Here is a 16,906-nt window from a genome sequence, read left to right as displayed (position 1 = left end):
ATAATGGAGTTAACTTGCTCTTTGTCGTAAAATATTGTTGATATCTTGTAGCTATGCCTTTCGCAAGGATAATAGCAGCAACGTGGCCGGGTTTCTTTAGAGCATTATTTTGGCCAGGCCAGGTCAGAATTTCTTTGTCTTTGAAGGTAACTAGTGTCTAATAAGACATTTTCTGAGCGCCGACGTTGACATGCGAATGACATCTCATTGTCCGAGCTTCTCTGAGGCACCGCGATCTCTTCCCAAATTCATTGCCGGAATGACGAGACCTCTTGGAATGATCCACACCTCTTGAAGTCGCCCTAAGGTTGGACTCGCCACCGTCGCCTGGAAGAGATTAACCTCATTTTCGAGGATACGCATCGTTTCACGCAGAAGCGCGTATATTCTAACCGGTCGTACTTTATGGGATGGCTGCCTGAGCCTATGAACATAGGTAGCCTTCAGGCCTTTAGAAAGAGTGACATCTGCACCTCCTCTATCTCCCGCACAATCTCAGCGCCAATGTCGGTAGTTATTCGGACAATTATAGCGCTCTTGACATTGGATACCTGTTCAGAGTCGTCCCCAGAAAGGATAATATGACGACTTAAACTTGTTTTATTAGTTATCAAATGTCCATATCGTAAATTATTATGATTAGTTTATTAATGATAAATAGATTAAACAGATGTTAATTAAACAGAAAACAGTGGTTATTAAACATGACCCAATTGCAATAAACGTATAATAATTAAAACAATTAGATAATTAATTAACAATTCGTCAACGCAAATTCAACTCTCTTTTAACAACACCATCTTGATAACGCAATCCGCACTCTCGGACTTCTCAATTCATACTCCTGTTAATTCGTTTATCGTCCCCTCGCATCCCCTTGTCTTTTGTCATAGCCCCAGTACGCATATGCTGAGCAACCGCTTGTTTATAATTCACACCTAGGCAACCGCTTGTTTACGATCCGCACAACACCTCTTAGGCCCCTCGTGCATGATACTACATTCGGCCGTACCTGACAATCACATCTGCCCTCGGATGTGCTCATCATCACTAATTTCACCCTCGCCTCTGACTTCAACAACGTCCCACCATTTCATGCGATTAGCCGCCGTGGTTGTTGTTCGTGACCCTTCGTGTTCGCCCTCTCGTTGTACCACATAGCAGTCATTCCGCAAGACTTTTACCACGCGGTACGGCCCAAGGAACTGCGACTGCAACTTCGGACCAGGACCTGCGTCCTCTCGATCGCCACTAAATCTCCTGTCTTATACGCTGGTGCCTCTTTACGTCTCTTGTTAAACGTCCGTCTGTTTTTAGCTTGAATTTCCTCGATCCGTTTTTTTGCCTTTACGCGTAGCTGATCTCGCTCCTCCTAGAACATCACGGCCCACTCGTCTTCGACCAGCTGCGCGCATTCTCATCCGCGTTCCAAACAAGAGTTGGAACGGGGTAACATTCGTACTTCTGCTGGTGGTTGCGTTCAAATACCTTTGCGCTATCTCTAGGTGTAACCACTTGTCTGGTGTTGGCGCAGACAAATTCGTCACTAGGGGATTAAGCGTCCGTTTCACTCTTTCTACTTGTGCATTGTAGTCCAGCCGTGCTGTATACCTTTCTCATTCCAATAATCCTCAAAGGCAACGGCTGTGACTATCGTCCCGCGATCCGAGATAATTCTTCTCGAATTTCCGAAACCTACAGACTGCTTCCTCAAATGGCGAATAACTTCCGCAGAACTTGTTGATTTTGTGGAATACAACCAAACGAACTGTGTGAAGGCATCAATCGCCACGAAGATATACCGGTACCTTTTCTTCGTAGATGGCAATGGTCCAAGATGATCGACACGATAAGTGTCAAATGACAACTCCTCCTTGTCAATAGGGTTCAGGAACTCCTCTCGTTTTCCTTATTTTTTCTCCGCAAGGATACAATCGATGCAACTCTGCACTACCTTATCCACCTTCGCGCGCATGCCCACAAACCGATAGTCCCTTTTTAATAACGCTTCCGTTTTAGTGATGCCCAGATGGCCGTGTTCGTGAGCTCGTCAAACCACTCGAGTCTGCATTGACTTTGGCACGCCCAGCAATGGTATCTCCTTTATTTCTTTGTACAAAACTTCGTCCTTTGAAACGTATCCGCCAGCTTCGTGCTGTTCGATGTTGTCCCGGATCTACCGCAGATTATCTTCTTGCAAATGCGGCTTGCTTAGCCGTGCAACAATCCTTTGTTCGTCCTCGTCTAGCAGCATGACCATGAGCAACGGATTTCGACTTAGCGCGTCGATGTGCAGTATGCTCCTCCCTGGCCTAATTGAATTGCTCTAAAAGAATTGCCCACTTCGCAACACGCTCTGGTCCTTCTTCTCCTCCTTTCTTCCCTTTTTCTCCTGACCTCCATCTCCTTTCTTTAGAAAGCCGGCATTTCATCGCCTTTGTGCAGAAATCATAAAACCTATCTCAAAACCGCTCCTCCGCGGCCATCTTCTCAACGGCCCGGTTCTCCAATTTAAAGTCTTCACCGATCGCGACCTCCAACTCCGTTCTCTCCTCCGTCCATCTAGGGCACCAAAAGAGCACATGTTCGGCGTCATCCAGCACCGCACCACAATCCCAACAACTGGTGTGCGACTCTTTGCCGATCCTATGACGGTACCAGTTAAAGATACCATGTTACGTAAGGATCTGCATCTGTATGGTAGTTGATCTTCCTCTTTCTTTTGCAGAAGATCAGCGGATCTTCTACCAGTCTCGTAGTTCAATTGTGGGGTTGTGGAACGCCCACTCCAATCTCCACCTGTCCTCTGCCTCCGTCTCCAAATCCTTCATTTCTTCTTGCCCAACATGTGCCATTTCTTCAGGGCTCTCGTTGATCCGCCTCTTCACTCCATACTGCTTCCCCCGCAACCATGCCTTGATGTAAATCGGCATGCTACCGGTAAGCACACACAGACCCCCATGTGACACCGTACGGTAGGCGGTAGACATACGGATCAACGCCGCCCTTTATGCCCTTCTCATGATCGTCCTATTTGTTTCTCTTCCCAGGGGGGCGGCCCATATCGGTGCGCCATATAGAACCACAGACTCCCAGATACCATAATACAGTCTCCTGACTAAATCGTTGGGCCCGCCGACGTCTGGGAGTAGGCTCCGTATGGCGCCCAAGGACCGTTCCGCTTTATCACAAACTGCTTTGAGGTGGGGGAGAATCCCCTAGCACTATCCAACACTACCCCTAAGTACTTCACAACACGGCTAGTGGAAATCTCGCCCCCATCCCCACGTCGAAGTTAAAAATCGTCGGTATACTCTTCCTTGTTAAGAGGATAACCTCCGTCTTCTCCCTGGCCAGGTGCACTCCAGTCTCGCAGCACCACCTAGTGGCCAAGGCTATGATCGCCTTTATCTTCTCATTGACGCCGTGGAACCCTCAGAGCTTGAGTAGAACCGCCAGATCGTCGGCGAACGCTACCGCTTCGGTATCCTTCTCCCGGTCCAGCGCTTCCAGCACCTCGTCATACACGAGATTCCACAGTAACGGTCCTAAGACCGATCCCTGCGGAACCCCCGTGTAGACGTTCCTCCCTACGACACCGTCACGACAGTGTATCAGTATTCTCCTCTCAGCCAGATAGTCCGCTACCAACTCCTGTAGCCGTCCCGGTAGCCGTCTCCTTCGATCCTCCTCCATTATCCTCTCCCACCTTAGAGTGTAGAAGGCGTTCTTCACATCAAGGGCGACCAGAACACACGCCAGACCCTTCCTTCTGCACTCTTCAGCAACTGCGACCGTCCTATCCAGGGCTTCAAGAGTCCCCCTCCTTTATGAAGAAAGCCATACTGGTCCCTATGAAAGGGATCCAGACCAACGCTCCTTTCGATGGGCATTTTCAGCGTGTGCTTCCACACCTTTCTCAACGCCGACAGTATGCTAATCGGCCTATACACCGATGACGTCGCAGGATCTTTGCCAGGCTTGGGTATTAGTACCACCCTAGCCTATTTCCATACCGCCGGTATTTTTCCATAGGTATTTATTCCGTTGAGCACTGTCAGGAGAACGCTAGGCTTTTGCTCCGCCAATATTCTCACTACAGTGCCAGGAATCCCATCCACTCCAGCCGCCTTCCTGGAATCGCCTTTCCCAACGGCCATCCTCATGTCTACTTCCTCGATGCCTAACCCTCCTTCTTCGCCAGGTAGGATCGATGTCTCTTCCTGTGCAGTTCGCTTCTTCCAACTCTCCTCCTTGCGACGCCCGATCGCCCTTTTCAGCCGCCTCCTAGCATCCTTGAATTCGGCCACCAGGACCTCGGCATCATCCTTGCGGGCCGCCACAGCTCGCTGGGCTCTTTTTCTAGCTCTTAGAGTTCGCTCCTTAACGTAGCGAGCTCATCGCTCCACCAATAGTTGGCGCTCCTCTTCGCACTCGCCGCGTATCTCCTCTTCAAGTCCACGGCACACGTATGCTCCAGACTCATGTGCAGCCCTTCGCCGCATGCCGTCTCGTCAAATTTAAAACCATTTTCGTCATAGACTCCGTCATATTTGTTTAAAAAACCCTCTACATCCATCTCTTTTGTCAAATATTTAAAGGCGCCACCCTCCACTCGCTTAATATTATCCCTAAACTTATGCTCAATATAAAAATGGTCAGAGGCTGAGTACCAACCTAGGACCCTACTCCCCCTCCAACTCAGCCTTATTCGTCTATTAACACTCAGTATATCCGGGAAACTAGTCCTTTCATTTCTCAGAAAGGAATAGTTTCCCGTCGTCCTAATAGGTATAAGCTCGTTCCTCGTTGTAACGTCCAGCAGACATGTTCCCCTACGGTCCGTCTTAGACCCCCCCCCTCCCCCCACCGAGGATTTTGCATTAAAGTCACCGGCAACCATAATCGCCGGTGCTCTTTTTCTCCCCTCCTTTATGATCCCTTCCAGTTCCTTCAAATAATCGTTGAACTGGCCCTTACTCTTATTAGAGGAACAATACCCACTGACGCAAAATACGTCACAAACCCTGAACCCTACAATCCCTACATTTCTTATCAGGGTCTCGCTTGCCGCATGTTTTCCATTAAACAGGGTGACCCATATCGATGCATCCCCACCCTCGTCATTAAACCAAAATGGCAACTGCCTCTAGGGCTCGGAGATGACCACAATGTCCACCCTGCTTTCGCATACGCACTGCATCATTAGGTCTTGCGCAAGCCTGCATCTATTTAGATTTATTTGTAGAACCCTAACTGGGCCCCCGTCTATTCCTAACACCTAAACGCTCCATAGGGCACGCCAACGAACCCGTTACATACCTTGCATTTATGCCACCATGTTTCAGACACATTGCGCATCTCGGCTCTTTATCACAATCTCTCATTATATGCTCAGCGCTGCCGCTCCTCCTACACAACTCCCTGCCATGACATGCAACAGTACACCCTGCCGCCACATGCCCCAACATGTGGCACCTATAACAACGCCGAATATTAGCTAGCTGCCTTACAGAAGCTATCGTTAACCCCGTTCTCAGCCTCCTCTCTCTCGTCACTAGGCACTCCACTCGCTGGGCGGACCACCACCGCCTCTTGCGTGCCCCATGGGGCCGCTTTTATAGATTTGACTTCTATATCCGCATTCTCCTCAATTGCCCACTGCGACCTGATCTCGTCCACCAGCTCTTCTTTGCTGGTGAGGGGATCGATGTTCCTTATTTGTAGGGTCGCCCTGTTCACCAGAGCGGCCACCTTCGTACTATCCCTCAAGGCGGCTCTCAATTTGGCCGCCTCCTCGCTAACCACCACCGTCCTATCGAATTCAATTAGGCCCGCTCTCGTCCTACGGACCCCCGTGGCTCCCTCCAATGAACTCCTCACCTCCATTATCCTCTTATAAACATGAAGCCATTCGCAACCTTCCCTTCCTCCACCTTAATTAGAATGGCTTCCTTCCCCCTCCTGTTCCTTGGTACGCTCTCTCTTCGGCACCAACCTGCCGTTTATTTCCCGGACGCACCATCGGGGTAGCTTGCTCTAAGGAAGCTTTCCTCTTCCTCTTCCTTTTTTCTACCCTCATCCACCCTTCAGAGTCCTCGCTGAAGTCACCCCTTATCGCTCTGTTCTCCCTCCCGCACGCCTCGGCGTATGTGACCTCTCCTCTTCGGGGCCTCTTATACTCCCCAACTCTCATAATTTCAGCCGGCGATACTATCTTTCTTTTTGGGTATCCGCCCTTAGCTATCGTCACTTCTCTCTTTATCTCTGCCCTGTCTGCCCTTTTTTTAACCTCGACAGGCTCTCTCCTTCTCTTTCTTCCTGTTTCCTTGTGATCCCCACACTGCTCCAAGGAAGACAGGATGCTTTTCATCAGGTTGCCATGTCAGCACATGCCCTGTCACGATCAATCCTTTGAAAACTGCGTTTATGAATTTCTGGAAAACAGCTGGTGAATTGCATAATCCGAACGGCACACTAATAAATTCATACTAATTGTATTCATAGGAACTGTAAATGCTGTATATTTCCTGCTACTTTCTCCGACATGAACACGAAAGAATCTATTCTTAGGGTCCAACGTACTGAATACTATCGATCCCTGTGACAAATCTAATTGATCCTCGATCAAGGGTAGCGGGTATCTGTCTTTCACTACCTTTCGATTCAGTCGCCTATAGTCGACGCAAATTCTAGTTGAACCATCTTTTTTTTCAATCAACGCGCTCCGGCTTGCATAGTCGGAATGTGACTGGCGTATTATTCCGTCATTCAGCCACATTTTGATCTGACCGTTGACTTCGACCTTATCTTGCGGGGATAACCTTCGCGGTCTTTCATAATCGGGAAGATCATTTTGTAATATTAGATTCATTTCAGCCCCTACTTCGAGCGTTTTCTGCGGCTTATAATTTCGAATCAGATTCTCTATCGCCTGCTTGTATTGTATATTCGTGATATGGGACAAATCTACCTCATGCCTCCCCCACTCGCAACTTTAGCACTCAAATACCTGAAGGCTCTTTCTGGGATTCTTCCGGGTATCCTTAATTTACCAATTTTTATTGCCAGGTCTTTAATAAACCAGGTGTCTTTTTCGCTATTACCTGGAACATTTGACTTTTCTCTGCTGATATTTTCATGCCCCGACCTCTCCAGGTATTTCTGAAGCTCGTCTATCTGGCTTTGTGCCACCCTCGTATTTTCACCAAGCAAGACGATATCGTCTGCGAAGGCCAACACAGAGACTTTGTTCCCTTCATTTATATTAATGCCTCCGATATTCTTTTCGATTACTTCAAGCAGCGGTTCGAGACACAAGTAAAATAGCAGCGGTCATAAAGGATCACCCTGCTTGACTCCTCTGAGAACTTCTACCTCGACCTCTATATTATTATTCGCTTTGATCGTAGTTTTACATCCTTTGCACATTTCATTTATAATTTCAATTATGGGGGTCGGAACGCCTTTTCTCGCCAGACATGGTTTTATAGCTGAATGGGGTATAGTATCGAAGGCCTTAGAGATGTCCAATATTGTGAAAATTCCCCTTCGATTTCTTTTACTATAATTTAAGGCTGCGCTCATTAGATCAATATTGATTTTACATCCACTTTCGGATGTAAATCCTTTGTGCCTTTGTTGAGAATTGTGGATCTTTGAAGCCGAAATAATGTTATAGGAACATTAAATGTATATTGACAGTTATTACTAAAATAATGATATATTTATGACATGAACGATTCTATATATATTTATCGATTCACACTTGCACGCGTCTCAGAACCTTCTACACCCGACTCTTCATCGACGACTCTTAACCGACTGACTGTTTACATTCCTTTGTTTCGAGACGCTGCGCACACACACACACTTCCACACACTGATATATACATATAAGTATTTCTACTACGCACTTAACTCAGTCCAGCACAGAAAATTACACATATCTCCACACACCTCCTTAATTTTTTGTGCTGCATATTTATAGTGGGTCTCGTTGTAACTGTTTTGAAATCGACTTAAATAATTTACACTATAGCTAACGTCTAATCTTGTCCCAGTACTAATATATAACAAAGCTCCTATGAGATTTCTATATCTTATATCGTCTAAAGCTGATTGTGCGGGTTCTAAACTTAAGTTTTGTTCCATTGGTGTAAAATATAATTTACTGTTTTCTATATTATAATGTTTCGCTAATGACTCTATATAACTACTTTGATCCAGTTTCATCTCACACTGCTTATTATCGTATTCAATGTTTATTCCTAAGTAAGTCTTTACTTCACCCAAGTCCTTCATCAAAAATTTGTTTGACAATTTTTTTTTAATTTCATCGATTTTTCTTATGTTTTTTCCACATATTAATAAGTCGTCTACGAATAGAATTAAATATATAACATCATCGCTCTCATACTTCATATACAGACAATAATCACTCTTACTTCTTTGAAATCCTAATTTTTTCATATATTCGTCGAAACATTCATACCAAGCTCTTGAACTTTCACGCAATCCATATAACGCTTTTGATAATTTACATACTTTCCCGCTTTTATCGTCGTAACCTATAGGGTGTTTTACAAATACTTCCGATTTTATAGTTCCGTTTAAGAAAGCTGTTTCTACATCCATTTGCATAATCGTCAAACCATATTGACAACAATAAGATAGTAATAACTTCAACGTTTGCATTTTTGCTACTGGAGAGTATAAATCTTCCAGTACTTCTTTTTGTTGGAAACCTCGAACAACTAGTCGCGCTTTCTTACGATTATCAGATTTATTCGTATATATCCATTTCAAGTCTAATACTTTTTTGTCTTTTGGTTTTTCTACTAATTGCCAGGTCTTATTTTTCATTAAACTATTCATTTCTCGATCCATTGCTTCTTTACATGAACCGCTGTCATCTCCACTTAAAGCTTCTGCATAGGTTTCATAGGACTGTGTGCACTAACTATATTCACATAAATGAAATATGAGCTCGTTTGACCATATCTTTGAGGTTTCTTTCTTTCCCGTCCTGACCTTCTCAAATTACTTTCTGTGTCCTCAAGTTTTTCTTCTGATTCGTTACTTAAATTTCTCTCCTTTTTAATTGCAACCTGCTCGACCTTTTCGTTTACATCCGAATGTTCGTCAAAAACCTTTTCTGTCTCATTGCCTGGTCCATCTTCTCCTCGAAATCCTACTAAATTATCATCTTCACCTATAAATTCTACGTGTCTTGCAATTACAATTTTATTATTAACTAGTATCCTATATCCATTGTTTTCATAACCTACAAGTATCCCAGTGTCTGCTTTTTTTGTTCCATTTCGAATTTCTTTTAACTTCGGGTATTCTTACGAAAACTCTACTTCCGTACAATCTTAAATTATTTATATTCGGTTTCCTTTTTAAAAATATTTCAAATGGTGTTTTATTTTCATATGTGTTTGTAACGGTTCTATTTTTTCAGTACGCCGCGGCTCTAACTATTTCCGGCCAATATTTAATATTCAGCTTTGAATCATGTAATAAGCATCTAGCGGAATTCATGATTGTTCTATTGTAGCGCTCAGCTGTTCCATTTAACTCGTGAACATAAGGTGGGCATGGTTCTACGACAATTCCCTTTTCCCTAGTTAGATTGTACATGCTTCTGTTCATATATTCTTTTCCATTATCGTATCTTAATCTCTTTATCTTTTTACCAGTAAGATTTTCGACTTTGTTTATGTAATCAAGGAAGCAATTGTAAACTTCACCTTTTGATTTCAAAGTATAAATCAATGCACACTTACTGTAGTCATCTATAAATGTCAAGAAATATTTGGATCCATTAAACCCGGTATTATTATGAGGTCCATTTAAATCGGTATGTACTAATTCTAAAATCTCGCGTGCTCTTCTACGGTTATTTTGGAAGGGTACATTTCTACATTTTTAGCATGAGATTCTTGCCTTTCAATGTAACTACTTATCTTATATAAACCATGATCTTTGAATGCTATCCCTATCAACTTTCTGTAGTTGTTATATATCTTTAAAGTATTTCCTGCTGAGACTATCTTATTTTCATTCGTTACTCTCGCATAGCTAATTAAGTTATTATCCATTTCTTTCACGTAAAATACATTAGACATTCTAATTTTAATCCTCCTTTTGTTTACTTCAAAGTAAGTTAAAATTTTTCCGACTTTTGTTCCTTTTAGACTTCTACCGTCTCCTAACTTCACATTTATCGGGTTTTTTAAATTTTCGTACTCAACAAAATAAGAGTCATTATATATAATGTGATCTGAACATCCACTATCCAATATCCCATCTATTTTTCGCGTATCGCTAGTACATACCGTAATTTCATTTTTATTATTTTCGCGCTCTACTCTCGTTAGGAAAGATCCAATTTCTTGGTCGTCGTAGCCCTCGTTGTGTGAATAATTTGCGTCGTGTTGACTTGCCTCGTAGTAGCGTTGTTGCCGGCCTCTGCTTTGTCCTCGTTGGCCAAATCCTCGTTGGCCGTATCCTCGTCTTCTTTGGCCAAAACTTCGTCCGCCGCGACCCCTATTCTACTGCGGCTGATACGCACCTCCTTGCTGTTGCGTTCTTCCATTGTTTGCGCCATTGTTTCCGCCTCTATACGTGTTTGTGCAATTTTTTGCCATGTGACCGTACTTTCCACAGCACTTTATGTCCTTTTTTTCGGCTGTAAATACATTTGACTTTGTTCTATCACTTTCTTTCTTGCTACGCGTTTCTCACAGTATAATTTTATTTTTCAAAAATTCACAAGTCCGATCACTTTCTTTCACTGAGTCGATTAAGTCACCAACATAGCTCAATGATTCTGGTAGTGCTTTCAGCATGTAGTCGAGTTTTTCACGTTCGCTTACATTTGCATCGGCACTCTTTAATTCATTGATAGTTTTTTCAAATTTCGTGAAAAATGAATTTGATTCTTCAAAGTCTTTCAACGTCATCATGTCTAGTCTACTTCTTATACAAATTTGCACTGCTGTTGATTCCTTCATATACATCTCATCAAACTTTTGCATTATTTTTAAAGCAGTGTCTTGATCACCAACAAATTCTAATTGCTCATTCGTTATACTACTATAGATGTAGTTCATCGCCCATTGATTCTTTTCATCCCACTTATCTTGCGCATCCGTGTCCACTTTCTCTCGTGTAGCCGGTTCATAACATTTTTTACACTTTAGATACATTAATATTCTTTTCTTCCACATTCTGTAATCGCGTCCATCGAATATTTGAACCTTAATTTCGTCGTCCTTTGGCATCTTGATTCGTTTTCTATATTCACACCTTTTTTTTTTTCAAAAAATAATTCTCTTTATTATCCAAAATCTTTTTATTTGTTCTACCAATAGCCTTTTTATCTCTTCAGAACTTATTTCCAATTTTTTATTCCTTTTTATAAATCGACTTTTATATATTCACTCCCGGTTACACGTGGTTCCATAACCTTAAATCTCGGCAACCACGATCTTCTACCATGTTGAGAATTGTGGACTTTTGAAGCCGAAATAATGTTATAGGAACATTAAATTTATATTGACAGTTATTACTAAAATAATGATATATTTATTACATGGACGATTCTATATATATTTATCGATACACTTGCACGCGTCTCAACACCTTCTACACCCGACTCTTCATCGACGACTATTAACCGACTGACTGTTTACATTCCTTTGTTTCGAGACGCTGCGCACACACACATACTTCCACACACTGATATATACATATAAGTATTTCTACTACTTAACTCAGTCCAGCACAGAAAATTACACATATCGCAACAGCCTTATATTTTGATCTATACCCCGTCTTAGCCGCCCATCGAGGATTGATGAGAAAATGCGGCCTAGAATTGGGCCGATCGTAATTGGTCGCCAGTTCTCGACCATATTTCCATCTTTATTAGCCTTCCATGCGGTCGGAAAATAGGAACTATACCATAATATATTTGTCGGAAATGAAAGAACACCGGAGCCTTTGGAATTTTGGATAATCCCGCAACATTGTAACCTAGAGTCTACTATAGCTGTAAGTGAACAATTGTAGTTATTCAATCCGATTGTAATTGTTCGAGAGTTGTGATAATGAGCTTTGGCTCGAGGCGACAGTCAGTCGCCGAACATAGCCGCGGTCACAGGATGAACGCTTTATCTAACAAAGGCATGGAATAATTCTATAGCTCTCCTTAAGAAGGAAATAGTTGTAACGCTCGACAGTAAACATTCCAACGGTCCCTGTCCCGTAGCTCGCCACACGCAGACCCTGTTCTTCGAGTAAGATGATCGAGTAAGATCGATCGTACATATATATGTAACTATGCACTACATTTGAAACGTATGCGATGTATTGAAAGTTTTAAAAGTTTCTTTCAAGTTTCAGATATTTAATCTAAATTAGAGATATATTAGTAAAACATGAAATGAAATATATATATTTACATTATAATTTTTAAACATATTCGTATTTTTAAACATCATTAACTAAATTTCTAAATAATTAAGAATATACTGCTTCTTATTAAATAGGTACGAAATGTTTTTATTAGCGAGAAGCTATTAAAAGTGATGGTTGACAAATTGTATCGATATACCACAAGTTGACGAAGTATACCAGTAATAATTTAACCAAGCAAATTCTTCACTGCGATCTTCGAGAGAAATTCCTTGGAATTGGAATTGTTGTAACGAACGCAGCTGCATTTATAACATGCGACATAAGTAAACTCTTTTATATACTAAGCTCTTTGATTAATGCTAAGTATGTAAGAAATCTAAAAAGCTTTTAAAATCGTATATTTATCATTGTACTATTGATTTTCCTACCATTTCGAAATGTACAACTTTGAGAGTAATTACTATATCTTCGTTCTTAAATAATGGAGCAGCTAGCGAAAAAAATGAAGGAAAGGCGGAGAAACGATACAGAATATTCATAACGTGCACGTGATTCATCTGCATGTTTCAGTTTTGTTGTATATTTCACAATCGAACATTTTCTTTTCTCTTCTATCGTACTCTTGTATCTTGTGACGTGACTGTTTCTCGTGGGAGATAAGAGCAAGACGAAATGCGGTTTCTAGCATTTCGCAAACAAAAAAGGACGAAACTGTTCGCTTTTCTTCTGTTTTCTTGTTTTTAAATAGAGATGAAAGATAAAAAGACATATCTACAGAATTTATTCTATTTCCATTACACTATTTTCATCTAAATCAATTGGCTTGCTGAATAAATTCTTCTTGTTTACAGGCATAGCATATATTTTCATTCTTTTTCTTAGTTCTAATACTTTCTTTAAATCTTTCTCGCCAAACCTTATAAATTTAAAATTATTCGCACACTGTAATTCATTATTCCAATTCAATAACATTTCACACTGAGTTGCATTTAAAATATCAGAAATTTCTGAAAAATAAAGGAGGGTTTGTACATCAGGATATATTGAAAATAAATTTGGCTGTAATTCTTTACCTATTCCACGTGTATGATATTCTCCTAGTTCTTTCTACTCTAATTATATGTTCCTTCCTAGCATGCTGTCTACTCCTGTTGCTACCTATGGACCTTTTAATAGTAATTTCTTCCATTTCTTCATCATTTCTTGCTACATACCTTTGGATCAAATATAGAACTATAACTAATCACATCTTTAATGTACAATCTCTGTATCATCATGTGTATACATTTTTGTTTTACCTCCGTTTCTAACAAACTTGCAGTTATCTCTGGGGTATAGGGTCACACGCCTGGAATCATATTGTTTCTGATCCACGATATTTTCTCTCCTATTGAATTCTGTTTTATCAAGCAGGACATTTCTGCCTTCTGTCTATTTGATATTCTGAAACAATACACATTGTCCATTTCCTTCTTTATTACACAAAAGTATTATATAATCATATAAAATAAATGAAATGTACATAACAAAATCACATAATTTAATAGTAATTGTATTTACTTTTTGGCTTTTTTTCGTAATAGCGATAGACTTTCTGCTATTTGGGTGTATCATTTTCTTTGGCTTCAGGAATTCTTTTCTCATTGCAGTGGCCTATAAAAGACAACAAAATAAATTAGTTAAAATATTACCATGGCTATGAATTATTTCGATTATCCTAATCATCAAAACTCCAACTCAGGCTATCCGTTTACTCAATGTATAATCATGCACAGGCGAATAGTCGACAGTATCACACGCTTAGAAGCACTAATAGAGTAGACAAAACATCCTACATGCCACAGCTATCGAAACAATAACCAGATAGCAACGGATAGGCGCCTCTGATATACACCCGACGATAACCGCTTCAGAGGGACTAAAACCTCAGTACAAGAAGTCTCCCAAATCAGCGTTCTATACCTCTGTGTTATAACACCCTGAACCGTCACTCTGTTGGATTCATACAATAAATTTTACCACTATATCTAAAGTTTAATTCTTTAACTTATTTGTGAAACGTTCGAACTGCGACTCGGGGAGATCACCGGTGATTTGTCAATTTTGTGATTTGTTGTGTCTCGTATATGATAACAGCAACGACGGCGACGCCTATCGATAGTAAAAGTAATATCGAAGTATACCTTCCTACCATGACATTTCCGGGCTAACAAACTTCAAAATTGGTTTCTTTTGTTTCAAGATATTTTTAGCTATTTTTTTTAATCTTATAATGATAACCTATTTTAAAATGTGCAATATTTGATAAATGTACATTAGTAAAATTTCATACGAAGAAAGTTTTTGGGAATCCGTATTATATTCAGCGAGCAGAAAACGAAGACTTGACGGAAGTTGACAACAATGGAGATAAAAGTCTTTATCGTAATATTGTTTTTATTGATTTTAACGTCAGATGGAACGGATTTCGACAGAAAACGATCCACCAAATTTCAAAAAGGTGACGAGCAAACTTCAAGTAAAAACGAGCAGAAGTCAACACCCGATTATTATTATTACTGCGACTCAACAGAGTTTGGAGTAGTATTATACAAAAGATTCCGTATTTGCGTTCTTGTTCGCCGTGCGACATGATAGAAATTGATTTCTCTTCCGCTTGTATCAGATGCGGGATTTTGGTTGATCCTTTTTCACCGGTCTCGATTATCCTATTTCTCTTTATTCGCCTATTTTTTAAACACAAATATAGATTTTTTACGATTATTTATATTGTTCATGACATCATTTGACGAATTCTTCGAGAACTTCGCAAGGGAACCAAGACATAAATGATATTTAAAATGTTTATAGCAGTTCTGAAGTAAAGAGAAGCGATATTAGTTTGAAATGATGGATCATTTCAATGACTTTATTATTTATTGCCTTAATAGCTATCTACATATTATTTTAGTTGCGTTTTTCTTTTGGATCGGAAATGACTATCCTGTGTTTCGTCAATACTTTGTCTTGCTTCTCTTGGTGCATTTCTAAATGTAGTATTGACATAAATGAATTTTTTACTGCAAGAGTTAACATCACTTTTTTTCGACTTCTCTTTTAGGTTACAAGAGTACAAAGCTATATATAGGCCAAAACATGTATGTATCTTTCGATAAAAGATAAATTTTTATTCAAAACCTACGAGACTGCACGCAGATGTTTCAAATTGCAGCGAATATTATCACGAATACTTCGCGTTAAACATGTTATATCTTTTAACATTTTCAGAGACGCGTAAACATCTGCAAGCTATTTATCACTTTATTCGATTGCATATTGTAGCGACATATGAGTCATAGGACGATGCGAATCGAGAGTAACTCATGTTGTTGTTTTGCCTCGGGGCATTGATACCGTCTCGAGGTACGAAACTTGATAATAAACGAACTCCGGACAGAATAATATCGCCGCTACGCGCAACCGTCAACCGAAGTCGAATTTAAATTCGTTAGAGGGAGATCGTTAGAAGAGTACTGCCGATAGTTTTAAATACATTTGACTACACCAAATATCAACTCGTCTCATCACTACATACACCAACGCGTTTAATCAACCTCCACATAATCGAGAAATGATTTCAAATTTGACCCACGTTTCTATCGACTTCGCTTTCTTCTTTATTTTGGAAGAAATGCACATTCACTATTAATCAGCTAAGCGAACTCGAAACGAATGAAAATTCCCAACCACCACGTAGACCAAAGCCTATCAGCCTTTTCCGAACCTGTAGGTTACAACGAGATTCTTAATTAATTAATTCGTTTCTTACAGGCTACAGAGTCTGAGAATAAAGAATTTTTTGACCGTTTTGTTACGACCTATGTTAAAACCACATCATAGGAATAAGATAATAATACAGATCGTAATCATTATATATCGGTACATACTATCAACTTGATTGTGCAATTAAATAACATAATATCAAAAGTAATCAAATGTTGGGATACTTTTGCGCGATAGTGTATATGTGTAAAATAATATGATTCTATAAATTCATTCACAATAAATCAAAAACAATGTTGTGTTGCTTATTCTAGTAAACAATCCAACCATTTAACTGTAAGATATTTGGAAAGTTCATGTAACAAGCATACAATATGCCCCCCGGAAGGTACCAACTACGTTCCTCTATGAAATTAGTACAAATGTTTCAAGACTTATATATTATTAACATTTCACGCAACGTTTTTATAAGATACGTTAATCCGTAGAAATGACCCGTCGCAGTAAATTTATACATAGATCAGAGTTAGAAAATACAAAAGAACGATATTTTCTCTGAGTATACGAAGTTAAAATGGTGTTGGACGCAAATTAATTGGTTGGAAAGAGGCGCCTTGAAGCGTACTAAAAGAGGTAGCTTACCTCGTTGAAATACCATGGAACGAAACCCTGTTGGGTAATGGGCATTCTGCTGTAGCCTGGAATTCCTTTTGCT

The 16,906-nt window shown here is 40.4% G+C and overlaps 1 long non-coding RNA gene and 1 pseudogene across 1 annotated transcript; both read right to left on the bottom strand.

Annotated features, from left to right (window-relative positions):
* Window positions 1-12,966: 12,966 nt before the first annotated feature.
* On the bottom strand, window positions 12,967-13,767 carry LOC117240420 (annotated as a pseudogene).
* LOC117240422 lies at window positions 13,763-16,899 on the bottom strand. The gene is made up of 3 exons (XR_004494683.1): window positions 16,834-16,899; window positions 13,990-14,082; window positions 13,763-13,872 (listed from the first exon to the last, which is right to left on the bottom strand). It is a non-coding gene; the product is annotated as an uncharacterized LOC117240422 (long non-coding RNA).
* Window positions 16,900-16,906: the final 7 nt, after the last annotated feature.

The sequence above is a fragment of the Bombus vosnesenskii genome, unplaced genomic scaffold (genome assembly GCF_011952255.1).
Source record: "Bombus vosnesenskii isolate JDL3184/JDL3185 unplaced genomic scaffold, Bvos_JDL3184-5_v1.1 scf7180000014622, whole genome shotgun sequence".
Classification (NCBI taxonomy): Eukaryota; Metazoa; Arthropoda; class Insecta; order Hymenoptera; family Apidae; genus Bombus; species Bombus vosnesenskii.
This window is presented reverse-complemented; position numbering and strand designations above follow the sequence as displayed.